The sequence below is a fragment of the Oncorhynchus tshawytscha genome, unplaced genomic scaffold, assembly GCF_018296145.1.
Source record: "Oncorhynchus tshawytscha isolate Ot180627B unplaced genomic scaffold, Otsh_v2.0 Un_contig_1888_pilon_pilon, whole genome shotgun sequence".
Taxonomy (NCBI): Eukaryota; Metazoa; Chordata; class Actinopteri; order Salmoniformes; family Salmonidae; genus Oncorhynchus; species Oncorhynchus tshawytscha.
In genome coordinates this window covers 6400-20000 of record NW_024608628.1, presented here as the reverse complement: position 1 = coordinate 20000, position 13601 = coordinate 6400, and the positions used below count along the sequence as shown (strand labels likewise).

The 13601-nt window shown below is 47.3% G+C and overlaps 1 pseudogene; it reads right to left on the bottom strand.

The window, feature by feature from the left end:
- Nucleotides 1–12365, bottom strand: part of LOC121843675 — a 57992-nt pseudogene extending 45627 nt beyond the window's left edge.
- Nucleotides 12366–13601: the final 1236 nt, after the last annotated feature.

Here is a 13601-nt window from a genome sequence, read left to right as displayed (position 1 = left end):
ACTACACTACTACCCTATGGGCTGTGGTCTAAACCACCCTGTTCCCTATACACTACACTACACTACTACCCTATGGGCCGTGGTCTAAACCACCCTGTCCCCTATACACTACACTACCCCTATCTAAACCACCCTGTCCCCTATAGACTACACTACACTACTACCCTATGGGCTGTGGTCTAAACCACCCTGTTCCCTATACACTACACTACTACCCTATGGGCTGTGGTCTAAACCACCCTGTTCCCTATACACTACACTACTACCCTATGGGCTGTGGTCTAAACCACCCTGTCCCCTATAGACTACACTACACTAACCCTATGGGCCGTGGTCTAAACCACCCTGTTCCCTATACACTACACTACTACTACCCTATGGGCCGTGGTCTAAACCACCCTGTCCCCTATACACTACACTACTACCCTATGGGCTGTGGTCTAAACCACCCTGTCCCTATAGACTACACTACACTACTACCCTATGGGTCGTGGTCTAAACCACCCTGTTCCCTATACACTACACTACTACCCTATGGGCTGTGGTCTAAACCACCCTGTTCCCTATACACTACACTACTACCCTATGGGCTGTGGTCTAAACCACCCTGTCCCCTATAGACTACACTACACTACTACCCTATGGGCCGTGGTCTAAACCATCCTGTCCCATATACACTACACTACTACCCTATGGGCCGTGGTCTAAACCACCCTGTCCCCTATACACTACACTACTACCCTATGGGCTGTGGTCTAAACCACCCTGTCCCCTATATACTACCCTACACTACTACCCTATGGGCTGTGGTCTAAATCACCCTGTCCCCTATACACTACACTACTACCCTATGGGCTGTGGTCTAAACCACCCTGTTCCCTATACACTACACTACACTACTACCCTATGGGCCGTGGTCTAAACCACCCGGTTCCCTATACACTACACTACACTACTACCCTATGGGCTGTGGTCTAAACCACCCTGTCCCCTATACACTACACTACTACCCTATGGGCTGTGGTCTAAACCACCCTGTTCCCTATATACTACACTACACTACTACCCTATGGGCCGTGGTCTAAACCACCCTGTCCCCTATACACTACACTACTACCCTATGGGCCGTGGTCTAAACCACCCTGTCCCCTATACACTACACTACTACCCTATGGGCTGTGGTCTAAACCACCCTGTCCCCTATATACTACCCTACACTACTACCCTATGGTCCGTGGTCTAAACCACCCTGTCCCCTATATACTACACTACACTATTACCCTATGGTCTGTGGTCTAAACCACCCTGTTCCCTATATACTACACTACACTACTACCCTATGGGCCGTGGTCTAAACCACCCTGTCCCCTATACACTACACTACTACCCTATGGGCCGTGGTCTAAACCACCCTGTCCCCTATACACTACACTACTACCCTATGGGCTGTGGTCTAAACCACCCTGTCCCCTATATACTACCCTACACTACTACCCTATGGTCTGTGGTCTAAACCACCCTGTTCCCTATACACTACTACCCTATGGGCTGTGGTCTAAACCACCCTGTTCCCTATACACTACACTACTACCCTATGGGCTGTGGTCTAAACCACCCTGTCCCCTATACACTACACTACTACCCTATGGCCTGTGGTCTAAACCACCCTATTCCCTATACACTACAATACACTACTACCCTATGGGCCGTGGTCTAAACCACCCTGTTCCCTATACACTACACTACACTACTACCCTATGGGCTGTGGTCTAAACCACCCTGTTCCCTATACACTACACTACTACCCTATGGCCTGTGGTCTAAACCACCCTGTCCCCTATACACTACACTACTACCCTATGGCCTGTGGTCTAAACCACCCTATTCCCTATACACTACACTACTACCCTATGGGCCGTGGTCTAAACCACCCTGTTCCCTATACACTACACTACACTACTACCCTATGGGCTGTGGTCTAAACCACCCTGTTCCCTAAATAGTACACTACACTACTACCCTATGGGCCGTGGTCTAAACCACCCTGTCCCCTATACACTACACTACTACCCTATGGGCTGTGGTCTAAACCACCCTGTCCCCTACACACTACACTACACTACTACCCTATGGGCCGTGGTCTAAACCACCCTGTCCCCTATACACTACACTACTACCCTATGGGCTGTGGTCTAAACCACCCTGTCCCCTATAGACTACACTACACTACTACCCTATGGTCCGTGGTCTAAACCACCCTGTTCCCTATACACTACACTACACTACTACCTTATGGGGTGTGGTCTAAACCACCCTGTTCCCTATACACTACACTACACTACTACCCTATGGGTCGTGGTCTAAACCACCCTGTTCCCTATACACTACACTACTACCCTATGGGCTGTGGTCTAAACCACCCTGTCCCCTATACACTACACTACTACCCTATGGGCTGTGGTCTAAACCACCCTGTCCCCTATAGACTACACTACACTACTACCCTATGGGCCGTGGTCTAAACCACCCTGTCCCCTATACACTATACTACTACCCTATGGGCTGTGGTCTAAACCACCCTGTTCCCTATACACTACACTACACTACTACCCTATGGGCTGTGGTCTAAATCACACTGTTCCCTATACACTACACTACTACCCTATGGTCCGTGGTCTAAACCACCCTGTCCCCTATACACTACACTACTACCCTATGGGATGTGGTCTAAACCACCCTGTCCCCTATATACTACCCTACACTACTACCCTATGGGCCGTGGTCTAAACCACCCTGTCCCCTATATACTACACTACACTACTACCCTATGGGCTGTGGTCTAAACCACCCTGTTCCCTATACACTACACTACACTACTACCCTATGGGCTGTGATCTAAATCACCCTGTTCCCTATACACTACACTACTACCCTATGGGATGTGGTCTAAACCACCCTGTCCCCTATATACTACCCTACACTACTACCCTATGGGCCGTGGTCTAAACCACCCTGTCCCCTATATACTACACTACACTACTACCCTATGGGCTGTGGTCTAAACCACCCTGTTCCCTATACACTACACTACACTACTACCCTATGGGCTGTGGTCTAAACCACCCTGTTCCCTATAGACTAAACTACACTACTACCCTATGGGCTGTGGTATAAACCACCCTCTTCACTATACACTACACTACTACCCTATGGGCCCGTGGTCTAAACCACCCTGTCCTCTATACACTACACTACATTACTACCCTATGGGCCGTGGTCTAAACCACCCTTTCCCCTATACACTACACTACACTACTACCCTATGGGCTGTGGTCTAAACCACCCTATTCCCTATACACTACACTACTACCCTATGGGCTGTGGTCTAAATCACCCTGTTCCCTATACACTACACTACACTACTACCCTATGGGCTGTGGTCTAAACCACCCTGTTCCCTATACACTACACTACTACCCTATGGGCTGTGGTCTAAACCACCCTGTTCCCTATACACTACACTACTACCCTATGGGCCGTGGTCTAAACCACCCTGTCCCCTATACACTACACTACTACCCTATGGGCTATGGTCTAAACCACCCTGTCCCCTATACACTATACTACTACCCTATGGGCTGTGGTCTAAACCACCCTGTCCCCTATAGACTACACTACTACCCTATGGGCTGTGGTCTAAACCACCCTGTCCCCTATAGACTACACTACACTACTACCCTATGGGCTGTGATCTAAACCACCCTGTCCCCTATACACTACACTACTACCCTATGGGCCGTGGTCTAAACCACCCTGTCCCCTATACACTACACTACACTACTACCCTATGGGCTGTGGTCTAAACCACCCTGTCCCCTATAGACTACACTACTACCCTATGGGATGTGGTCTAAACCACCCTGTCCCCTATAGACTACACTACACTACTACCCTATGGGCTGTGATCTAAACCACCCTGTCCCCTATACACTACACTACTACCCTATGGGCCGTGGTCTAAATCACCCTGTTCCGTTGTTTGTTTATGTTATATAAAACATATTAATAAACCTATGACTTATGACCTAACTGAATAACTCACGAAACAGACGCTGTGTGTGTGTGTGTGTGTGTGTGTGTTTAACTTACGACACAGAGGCTGTGTGTGTGTGTGTGTTTAACTTACGACACAGAGGCTGTGTGTGTGTGTGTGTGTGTGTGTGTGTTTTTAACTTACGACACAGAGGCTGTGTGTGTGTGTGTGGTGTGTGTGTGTGTGTGTGTGTGTGGTGTGGTGTGTGTGTGTGTGTGTGTGTGTGTTTTAACTTACGACACAGAGGCTTTTAAAGACCAACTGACATGTGAGCTGAAATATTAAGTCTATTACATAAGATAGAGACAGGACCCATTACAACAACTACCCTGATACACACACACACACACATACACATACACACACACACACACACACACCATACACACACACCACACACACACACACAGCCTCTCTCATTCCCTATATAGTTATATACTGCTGACTAGCACCCATTCCCTATATAGTTATATACTGCTGACTAGCACCCATTCCCTATATAGTTATATACTGTTGACTAGTACCCATTCCCTATATAGTTATATACTGTTGACTAGTACCCATTCCCTATATAGTTATATACTGTTGACTAGTACCCATTCCCTATATAGTTATATACTGTTGACTAGTACCCATTCCCTATATAGTTATATACTGTTGACTAGTACCCATTCCCTATATAGTTATATACTGTTGACTAGCACCCATTCCCTATATAGTTATGTACTGTTGACTAGCACCCATTCCCTATATAGTTATATACTGCTGACTAGCACCCATTCCCTATATAGTTATATACTGTTGACTAGCACCCATTCCCTATATAGTTATATACTGTTGACTAGCACCCATTCCCTATATAGTTATATACTGTTGACTAGTACCCATTCCCTATATATAAACACTGCCCTGTTGACTAGTACCCATTCCCTATATATAAACACTGCCCTGTTGACTAGTACCCATTCCCTATATATATACACTGCCCTGTTGACTAGTACCCATTCCCTATATATATACACTGCCCTGTTGACTAGTACCCATTCCCTATATATAAACACTGCCCTGTTGACTAGTACCCATTCCCTATATATATACACTGCCCTGTTGACTAGTACCCATTCCCTATATATATATACACTGCCCTGTTGACTAGTACCCATTCCCTATATATAAACACTGCCCTGTTGACTAGTACCCATTCCCTATATATATACACTGCCCTGTTGACTAGTACCCATTCCCTATATATATATATACTGCCCTGTTGACTAGTACCCATTCCCTATATATAAACACTGCCCTGTTGACTAGTACCCATTCCCTATATATAAACACTGCCCTGTTGACTAGTACCCATTCCCTATATATATATACACTGCCCTGTTGACTAGTACCCATTCCCTATATATATATACACTGCCCTGTTGACTAGTACCCATTCCCTATATATATATACACTGCCCTGTTGACTAGTACCCATTCCCTATATATATACACTGCCCTGTTGACTAGTACCCATTCCCTATATATATATACACTGCCCTGTTGACTAGTACCCATTCCCTATATATAAACACTGCCCTGTTGACTAGTACCCATTCCCTATATATAAACACTGCCCTGTTGACTAGTACCCATTCCCTATATATAAACACTGCCCTGTTGACTAGTACCCATTCCCTATATATAAACACTGCCCTGTTGACTAGTACCCATTCCCTATATATAAACACTGTCCTGTTGACTAGTACCCATTCCCTATATAAACACTGTCCTGTTGACTAGTACCCATTCCCTATATATAAACACTGCCCTGTTGACTAGTACCCATTCCCTATATATAAACACTGCCTGTTGACTAGTACCCATTCCCTATATATAAACACTGTTGACTAGTACCCATTCCCTATATATAAACACTGCCCTGTTGACTAGTACCCATTCCCTATATATATACACTGCCCTGTTGACTAGTACCTTATTCCCTATATATAAACACTGCCCTGTTGACTAGTACCCATTCCCTATATATAAACACTGGCCTGTTGACTAGTACCTTATTCCCTATATATATACACTGCCCTGTTGACTAGTACCCATTCCCTATATATATACACTGCCCTGTTGACTAGTACCCATTCCCTATATAGTTATATACTGTTGACTAGCACCCATAGTTATATACTGTTGACTAGTACCCATTCCCTATATATATACACTGCCCTGTTGACTAGTACCCATTCCCTATATATATACACTGCCCTGTTGACTAGTACCTTATTCCCTATATATATACACTGCCCTGTTGACTAGTACCCATTCCCTATATATAAACACTGCCCTGTTGACTTGTACCTTATTCCCTATATATATACACTGCCCTGTTGACTAGTACCCATTCCCTATATATATACACTGCCCTGTTGACTAGTACCCATTCCCTATATATATACACTGCCCTGTTGACTAGTACCCATTCCCTATATATAAACACTGCCCTGGGGCATCGTCTTTAGACCAGAAGAAAGAGTGCCTCCTACCGGCCCTCCAACACCACTTCCAGCAGCATCTGGTCTCCCATCCAGGGACCAACCCTGCTTAGCTTCAGAAACCAGCCATCAGGGGGATACAGGGTGGTCCCCCATCCAGGGACTGACCAGGACCAACCCTGCTTAGCTTCAGAAACCAGCCATCAGGGGGATACAGGGTGGTCCCCCATCCAGGGACTGACCAGGACCAACCCTGCTTAGCTTCAGAAACCAGCCATCAGGGGGATACAGGGTGGTCCCACATCCAGGGACCAACTCTGCTTAGCTTCAGAAACCAGCCATCAGGGGATACAGGGTGGTCCCCATCCAGGGACCAACCCTGCTTAGCTTCAGAGGCCAGCTATCAGTGGGATACAGGGTGGTCTCCCATCCAGGGACTGACCAGGACCAACCCTGCTTAGCTTCAGAGGCCATCAGTGGGATGCAGGGCGGTGCTGCTGCTGACTAAAAAGTTGTGTGTCTAGCCGTTCGTTGCCACAGCAACCTCCAGTGGTTCTTACCTGGTTACAGGTACTGATGTCAACTCCGTCTTTCAGGAACTCCAGAACCTTGTCCAGGTTCCCCGCCCTCGCAGCACGCAGGAAACTAGTGTTACTGTCAGACTGGAGAGAGAGAGGGGGGGTAGAGAGAGGAGAGGGGGTAGAGAGAGGGAGAGAGAGGGAGGGGGTAGAGAGATAGATAGAGAGAGGGAGGGGGTAGAGAGAGGGAGGGGGTAGAGAGAGGGAGATAGAGGGAGGGGAGGGAGAGAGAGAGAGAGAGAGAGGGAGGTAGAGAGAGGGAGAGAGAGAGAGAGAGAGGAGAGAGAGGGAGGGGGGTAGAGAGAGAGAGGGGGTAGAGAGAGGGAGAGAGAGGGAGGGGGGGGTAGAGAGAGATAGAGAGAGAGGGAGGTAGAGAGAGGGAGAGAGAGAGAGAGGAGAGAGGAGGGGGGTAGAGAGAGGAGAAGGGGGTAGAGAGAGGGAGAGAGAGGAGGGGGGGGGGTAGAGAGAGGGGGGGGTAGAGAGAGGGAGAGAGGGGAGGGGGGTAGAGAGAGATAGAGAGAGGGAGGGGGGTAGAGAGAGGGAGAGAGAGGAGAAGGGGGTAGAGAGAGGGAGAGAGAGGAGAAGGGGGGGGTAGAGAGAGGGAGAGAGAGGGAGGGGGGTAGAGAGAGAGAGAGAGAGGGAGGGAGGTAGAGAGAGAGAGAAGATTGGACAGTAAGTATTATATACATATATATATATATATATATATATATATATATATATACACTGTAGCTGTATAGATATATATTATATACGTAACATCAGTATTTAATGGCACTCTGATTGAGTGTGTGTGTGTGCACCACCATTGACCTACCACTGATCTACCACTGATCTACCACTGACCTACCACTGACCTACCACTGACCTACCACTGACCTACCATTGACCAACCACTGACCTACCACTGACCTACCACTTGTCTACCATTGACCGACCACTGACCAATCACTGACCTACCACTGACCTACCAATGATCTACCACTGATCTACCACTGATCTACCACTGACCAATCACTGACCAACCACTGACCTACCACAGACCTACCACTGACCTACCACTGATCTAACACTGACCTACCACAGACCTACCACTGATCTACCACTGATCTACCACTGACCTACCACTGACCTACCACTGACCAACCACTGACCAATCACTGACCAATCACTGACCTACCACTGACCAACCCCCCTCTGGGATAAACATCATCACATCATTATATAGGAACTAGGAAACATCATCACATCATTATATAGGAGCTAGGAAACATCATCACATCATTATATAGGAACTAGGAAACATCATCACATCATTATATAGGAGCTAGGAAACATCATCACATCATTATATAGGAGCTAGGAAACATCATCACATCATTATATAGGAACTAGGAAACATCATCACATCATTATATAGGAGCTAGGAAACATCATCACATCATTATATAGGAACTAGGAAACATCATCACATCATTATATAGGAGCTAGGAAACATCATCACATCATTATATAGGAGCTAGGAAACATCATCACATCATTATATAGGAACTAGGAAACATCATCACATCATTATATAGGAGCTAGGAAACATTATATAGGAGCTAGGAAACATCATCACATCATTATATAGGAGCTAGGAAACATCATCACATCATTATATAGGAACTAGGAAACATCATCACATCATTATATAGGAGCTAGGAAACATCATCACATCATTATATAGGAGCTAGGAAACATCATCACATCATTATATAGGAGCTAGGAAACATCATCACATCATTATATAGGAGCTAGGAAACATCATCACATCATTATATAGGAGCTAGGAAACATCATCACATCATTATATAGGAACTAGGAAACATCATCACATCATTATAAGGAACTGGCGATCCTGTCACAGAGAGGCTTTATGTTCAGAGTATTAGCATGTCAGCTCCATGGAATCTACTCGCCCCGATATGACCCTACACCCCCACAGGGTTAAGGGTCAAACACCTCACACGAGAGGTCGACTGACATGCATGCACACACATGCACAATCTTCCCTCTCTCTCCCTCCTTTTCCACTTCCTCCCTTTGTCTTCCCTTTCTTCATCCCTTCCTCTGTCGCTCCACTACACTCCCTACATCCCTCTCAACATCTCATCTCTCTCCCATCTCTCCCTACTCTCTCCACCTCATCTCTCTCTCCATCTCATCTCTCTCTCCATCTCTCCATCTCATCTCTCCCTCTCTCCATCTCATCTCTCCCTACTCTCTCCATCTCATCTCTCCCTCTCTCTCCATCTCATCTCTCTCTCTCTCCATCTCTCTCCCTTTCTTCATCCCTCTCTATCTCTCCCTCCCTTCAGACATCTCTATCTCTCCCTCCCTCTCTTCAGACCTCTCTATCTCTCCCTCCCTCTCTTCAGACCTCTCTCTCTCCCTCCCTCTATCTCTCCCTCCCTCTCTTCAGACCTCTCTATCTCTCCCTCCCTCTCTTCAGACCTCTCTCTCTCCCTCCCTCTCTTCAGACCTCTATCTCTCCCTCCCTCTCTTCATACCTCTCTATCTCTCCCTCCCTCTCTTCAGACCTCTCTCTCTCCCTCCCTCTCTTCATCTCTCTATCTCTCCCTCCCTCTATTCAGACCTCTCTATCTCTCCATCCCTCTCTTCAGACCTCTCTCTCTATCTCTCCCTCCCTCTTTTCAGACCTCTCTATCTCTCCCTCCCTCTCTTCAGACCTCTATCTCTCCCTCCCTCTCTTCAGACCTCTCTATCTCTCCCTCCCTCTCTTCAGACCTCTCTCCCTACTCTCTCCATCTCATCTCTCCCTCTCTCTCCATCTCATCTCTCCCTCTCTCTCCATCTCATCTCTCTCTCTCTCCATCTCTCTCCCTTTCTTCATCCCTCTCTATCTCTCCCTCCCTTCAGACATCTCTATCTCTCCCTCCCTCTCTTCAGACCTCTCTATCTCTCCCTCCCTCTCTTCATCTCTCTATCTCTCTCTCCCTCTCTTCAGACCTCTATCTCTCTCCCTCCCTCTCTTCATCTCTCTATCTCTCCCTCCCTCTCTTCAGATCTCTCTATCTCTCCCTCCCTCTCTTCAGACCTCTCTCTCTCTCTCCCTCCCTCTCTTCAGACCTCTCTCTCTATCTCTCCCTCCCTCTCTTCAGACCTCTCTCTCTATCTCTCCCTCCCTCTCTTCAGACCTCTCTATCTCTCCCTCCCTCTCTTCAGACCTCTCTATCTCTCCCTCCCTCTCTTCAGACCTCTCTCTCTATCTCTCCCTCCCTCTCTTCATCTCTCTCTATCTCTCCCTCCCTCTCTTCATCTCTCTCTATCTCTCCCTCCCTCTCTTCAGACCTCTCTCTCTATCTCTCCCTCCCTCTCTTCAGACCTCTCTCTCTATCTCTCCCTCCCTCTCTTCAGACCTCTCTCTCTATCTCTCCCTCCCTCTCTTCAGACCTCTCTATCTCTCCCTCCCTCTCTTCAGACCTCTCTTCCCTCCCTCTCTTCAGACCTCTCTATCTCTCCCTCCCTCTCTTCAGACCTCTCTATCTCTCCCTCCCTCTCTTCAGACCTCTCTATCTCTCCCTCCCTCTCTTCAGACCTCTCTATCTCTCCCTCCCTCTCTTCAGACCTCTCTATCTCTCCCTCCCTCTCTTCAGACCTCTCTCTCTATCTCTCCCTCCCTCTCTTCAGACCTCTCTCTCTATCTCTTCCCTCCCTCTCTTCATCTCTCTCTCTCTCCCTCCCTCTCTATCTCTCCCTCCCTCTCTTCAGACCTCTCTATCTCTCCCTCCCTCTCTTCATCTCTCTATCTCTCCCTCCCTCTCTTCAGACCTCTCTATCGCTCTCATACCAGTAAATCAAGTTGACATTGTGGAACAGAACCCTGGTCGTTGTCAAGGTGATGTTCTAGGTCGCAACTCCCAGTACAATACAAATGTATATATGTATATATATATATATACATATCCGGAGGATGGAGGATGGGATGGAAGGAAGGAGGTAGAGGAGAGGGAGAGGGTGGAGGGAAGGAAGGAGGTAGAAGAGAGGGAGAGGGAGAGGGAGAGGGAGAGGGAGAGGGAGAGGGTGGAGGGTGGAGGGTGGAGGATGGGATGGAAGGAAGGAGGTAGAGGAGAGGGAGAGGGAGAGGGAGAGGGTGGAGGGTGGAGGGTGGAGGATGGGATGGAAGGAAGGAGTTAGAGGAGAGGGGACAGGGAGAGGGAGAGGGAGAGGGAGAGGGAGAGGGTGGAGGGTGGAGGATGGGATGGAAGGAAGGAGGTAGAGGAGAGAGAGGGAGAGGGTGGAGGATGGGATGGAAGGAAGGAGGTAGAGGAGAGGGAGAGGGAGAGGGAGAGGGAGAGGGAAAGGGTGGAGGGTGGAGGATGGGATTTATATATATATCTATCAAAACTACTAACTACATACTATAACTAAACTGTATATATCTATACTACTAACTACATACTATAACTAAACTGTATATATCTATACTACTAACTAGATACTATAACTAAACTGTATATATCTATACTACTAACTACATACTATAACTAAACTGTATATATCTATACTACTAACTACATACTATTACAAATAGTCTATCTCTATACTAGATCTGCCAGAGTCTATCTCTATACTAGATCTGCCAGAGTTTATCTCTATACTAGATCTGCCAGAGTTTTCTCTATACTAGATCTGCCAGTCTATCTCTATACTATTTCTGCCAGTGACCCTGACATTCACACAACACATCTGTCATCTGGTGCCACCCCCTCAACACTAATCACTCCTCACATACATCACAATGGGGCTAAGACCACACACACACACACACACACACACACACACACACACACACACACACACACACACACACACACACACACACACACACACACACACACACACACACACACACACACACAGCATCACGTCACTTTTAGTTGTTGTCTAATCTGCTGAACTGCTGAACACACAATTACATCACAAACCCAGTTCTGGGTATTGGGACACGACCTGTGTGTGAGTGCGTGTGTGTGTGGTGTGTGTGTGTGTGTGTGTGTGTGTCTGTGTTACCTGGCGTTGGCGCTCTGCTCTCTCTCTGTGTCGTCTGCGTCTCTCCCTGGCTTTCTGTATGGCTCTGAGCTCGGGGGGCTGCTCTAACTCACGAGCCTTCTTCAGGTGAGCTGCCGCGTGGGCCATGGCTCACACACACACACCACACACACACTCTTTCTAGCTGACTTTTAGTCAAGCAAAACTTGTCTTTCGCTTAAACTCTCCCTCTCTAACTCTCACACACACTTTCTCAGACACACTCTCCGTCTGTCCTTTAGGTAAAAACACTAGTAGACTAGTTATGAAGTATGGAGCTGAAGATCCTCTTGAGGTCCAGTCTTCAGTCTAGTCAACAACACGAAGCTGGAGGTTCTCTTGAGATCCAGTCTTCAGTCTAGTCAACGATACGGAGCTGGAGGTCCTCTTGAGATCCAGTCTTCAGTCTGGTCAACGACACGGAGCTGGAGGTCCTCTTGAGGTCCAGTCTTCAGTCTAGTCAACGATATGGAGCTGGAGGATCCTCTTGAGATCCAGTCTTCAGTCTAGTCAACGATATGGAGCTGGAGGTTCTCTTGAGATCCAGTCTTCAGTCTAGTCAACGATATGGAGCTGGAGGATCCTCTTGAGGTCCAGTCTTCAGTCTAGTCAACAACACGAAGCTGGAGGTTCTCTTGAGATCCAGTCTTCAGTCTAGTCAACGATATGGAGCTGGAGGTTCTCTTGAGGTCCAGTCTTCAGTCTAGTCAATGATATGGAGCTGGAGGATCCTCTTGAGGTCCAGTCTTCAGTCTAGTCAACGATATGGAGCTGGAGGATCCTCTTGAGGTCCAGTCTTCAGTCTAGTCAACGATATGGAGCTGGAGGTCCTCTTGAGGTCTAGTCTTCAGTCTAGTCAACGATATGGAGTTGGAGGATCCTCTTGAGGTCCAGTCTTCAGTCTAGTCAACGATATGGAGCTGGAGGTCCTCTTGAGGTCCAGTCTTCAGTCTAGTCAATGACACAGAGCTGGTGCCATGAGTATCCAATAGATCAATTATTAATCGAGTTTCCATGTCTATTATCTATGTATTCATCTATGCATGCTAATGAGCCAGTTGTATTGCCTCAATGGTCTTGTCTGGCATGTGTTGAATGTAGTTGGTCAGCTGGTAGTCATCCGGTAGTCATCTGGTAGTCACCTGGAAGTCGTCTGGAAGTCATCTGGAAGTCGTCTGGAAGTCGTCTGGTAGTCATCTGGTAGTCACCTGGTAGTCACCCGGTAGTCATCTGGTAGTCACCTGGAAGTCGTCTGGTAGTCACCTGGTAGTCACCTGGAAGTTGTCTGAAAGTTGTCTGGTAGTCACCTGGTAGTCACCTGGTAGTCGTCTGGACTGAAATACC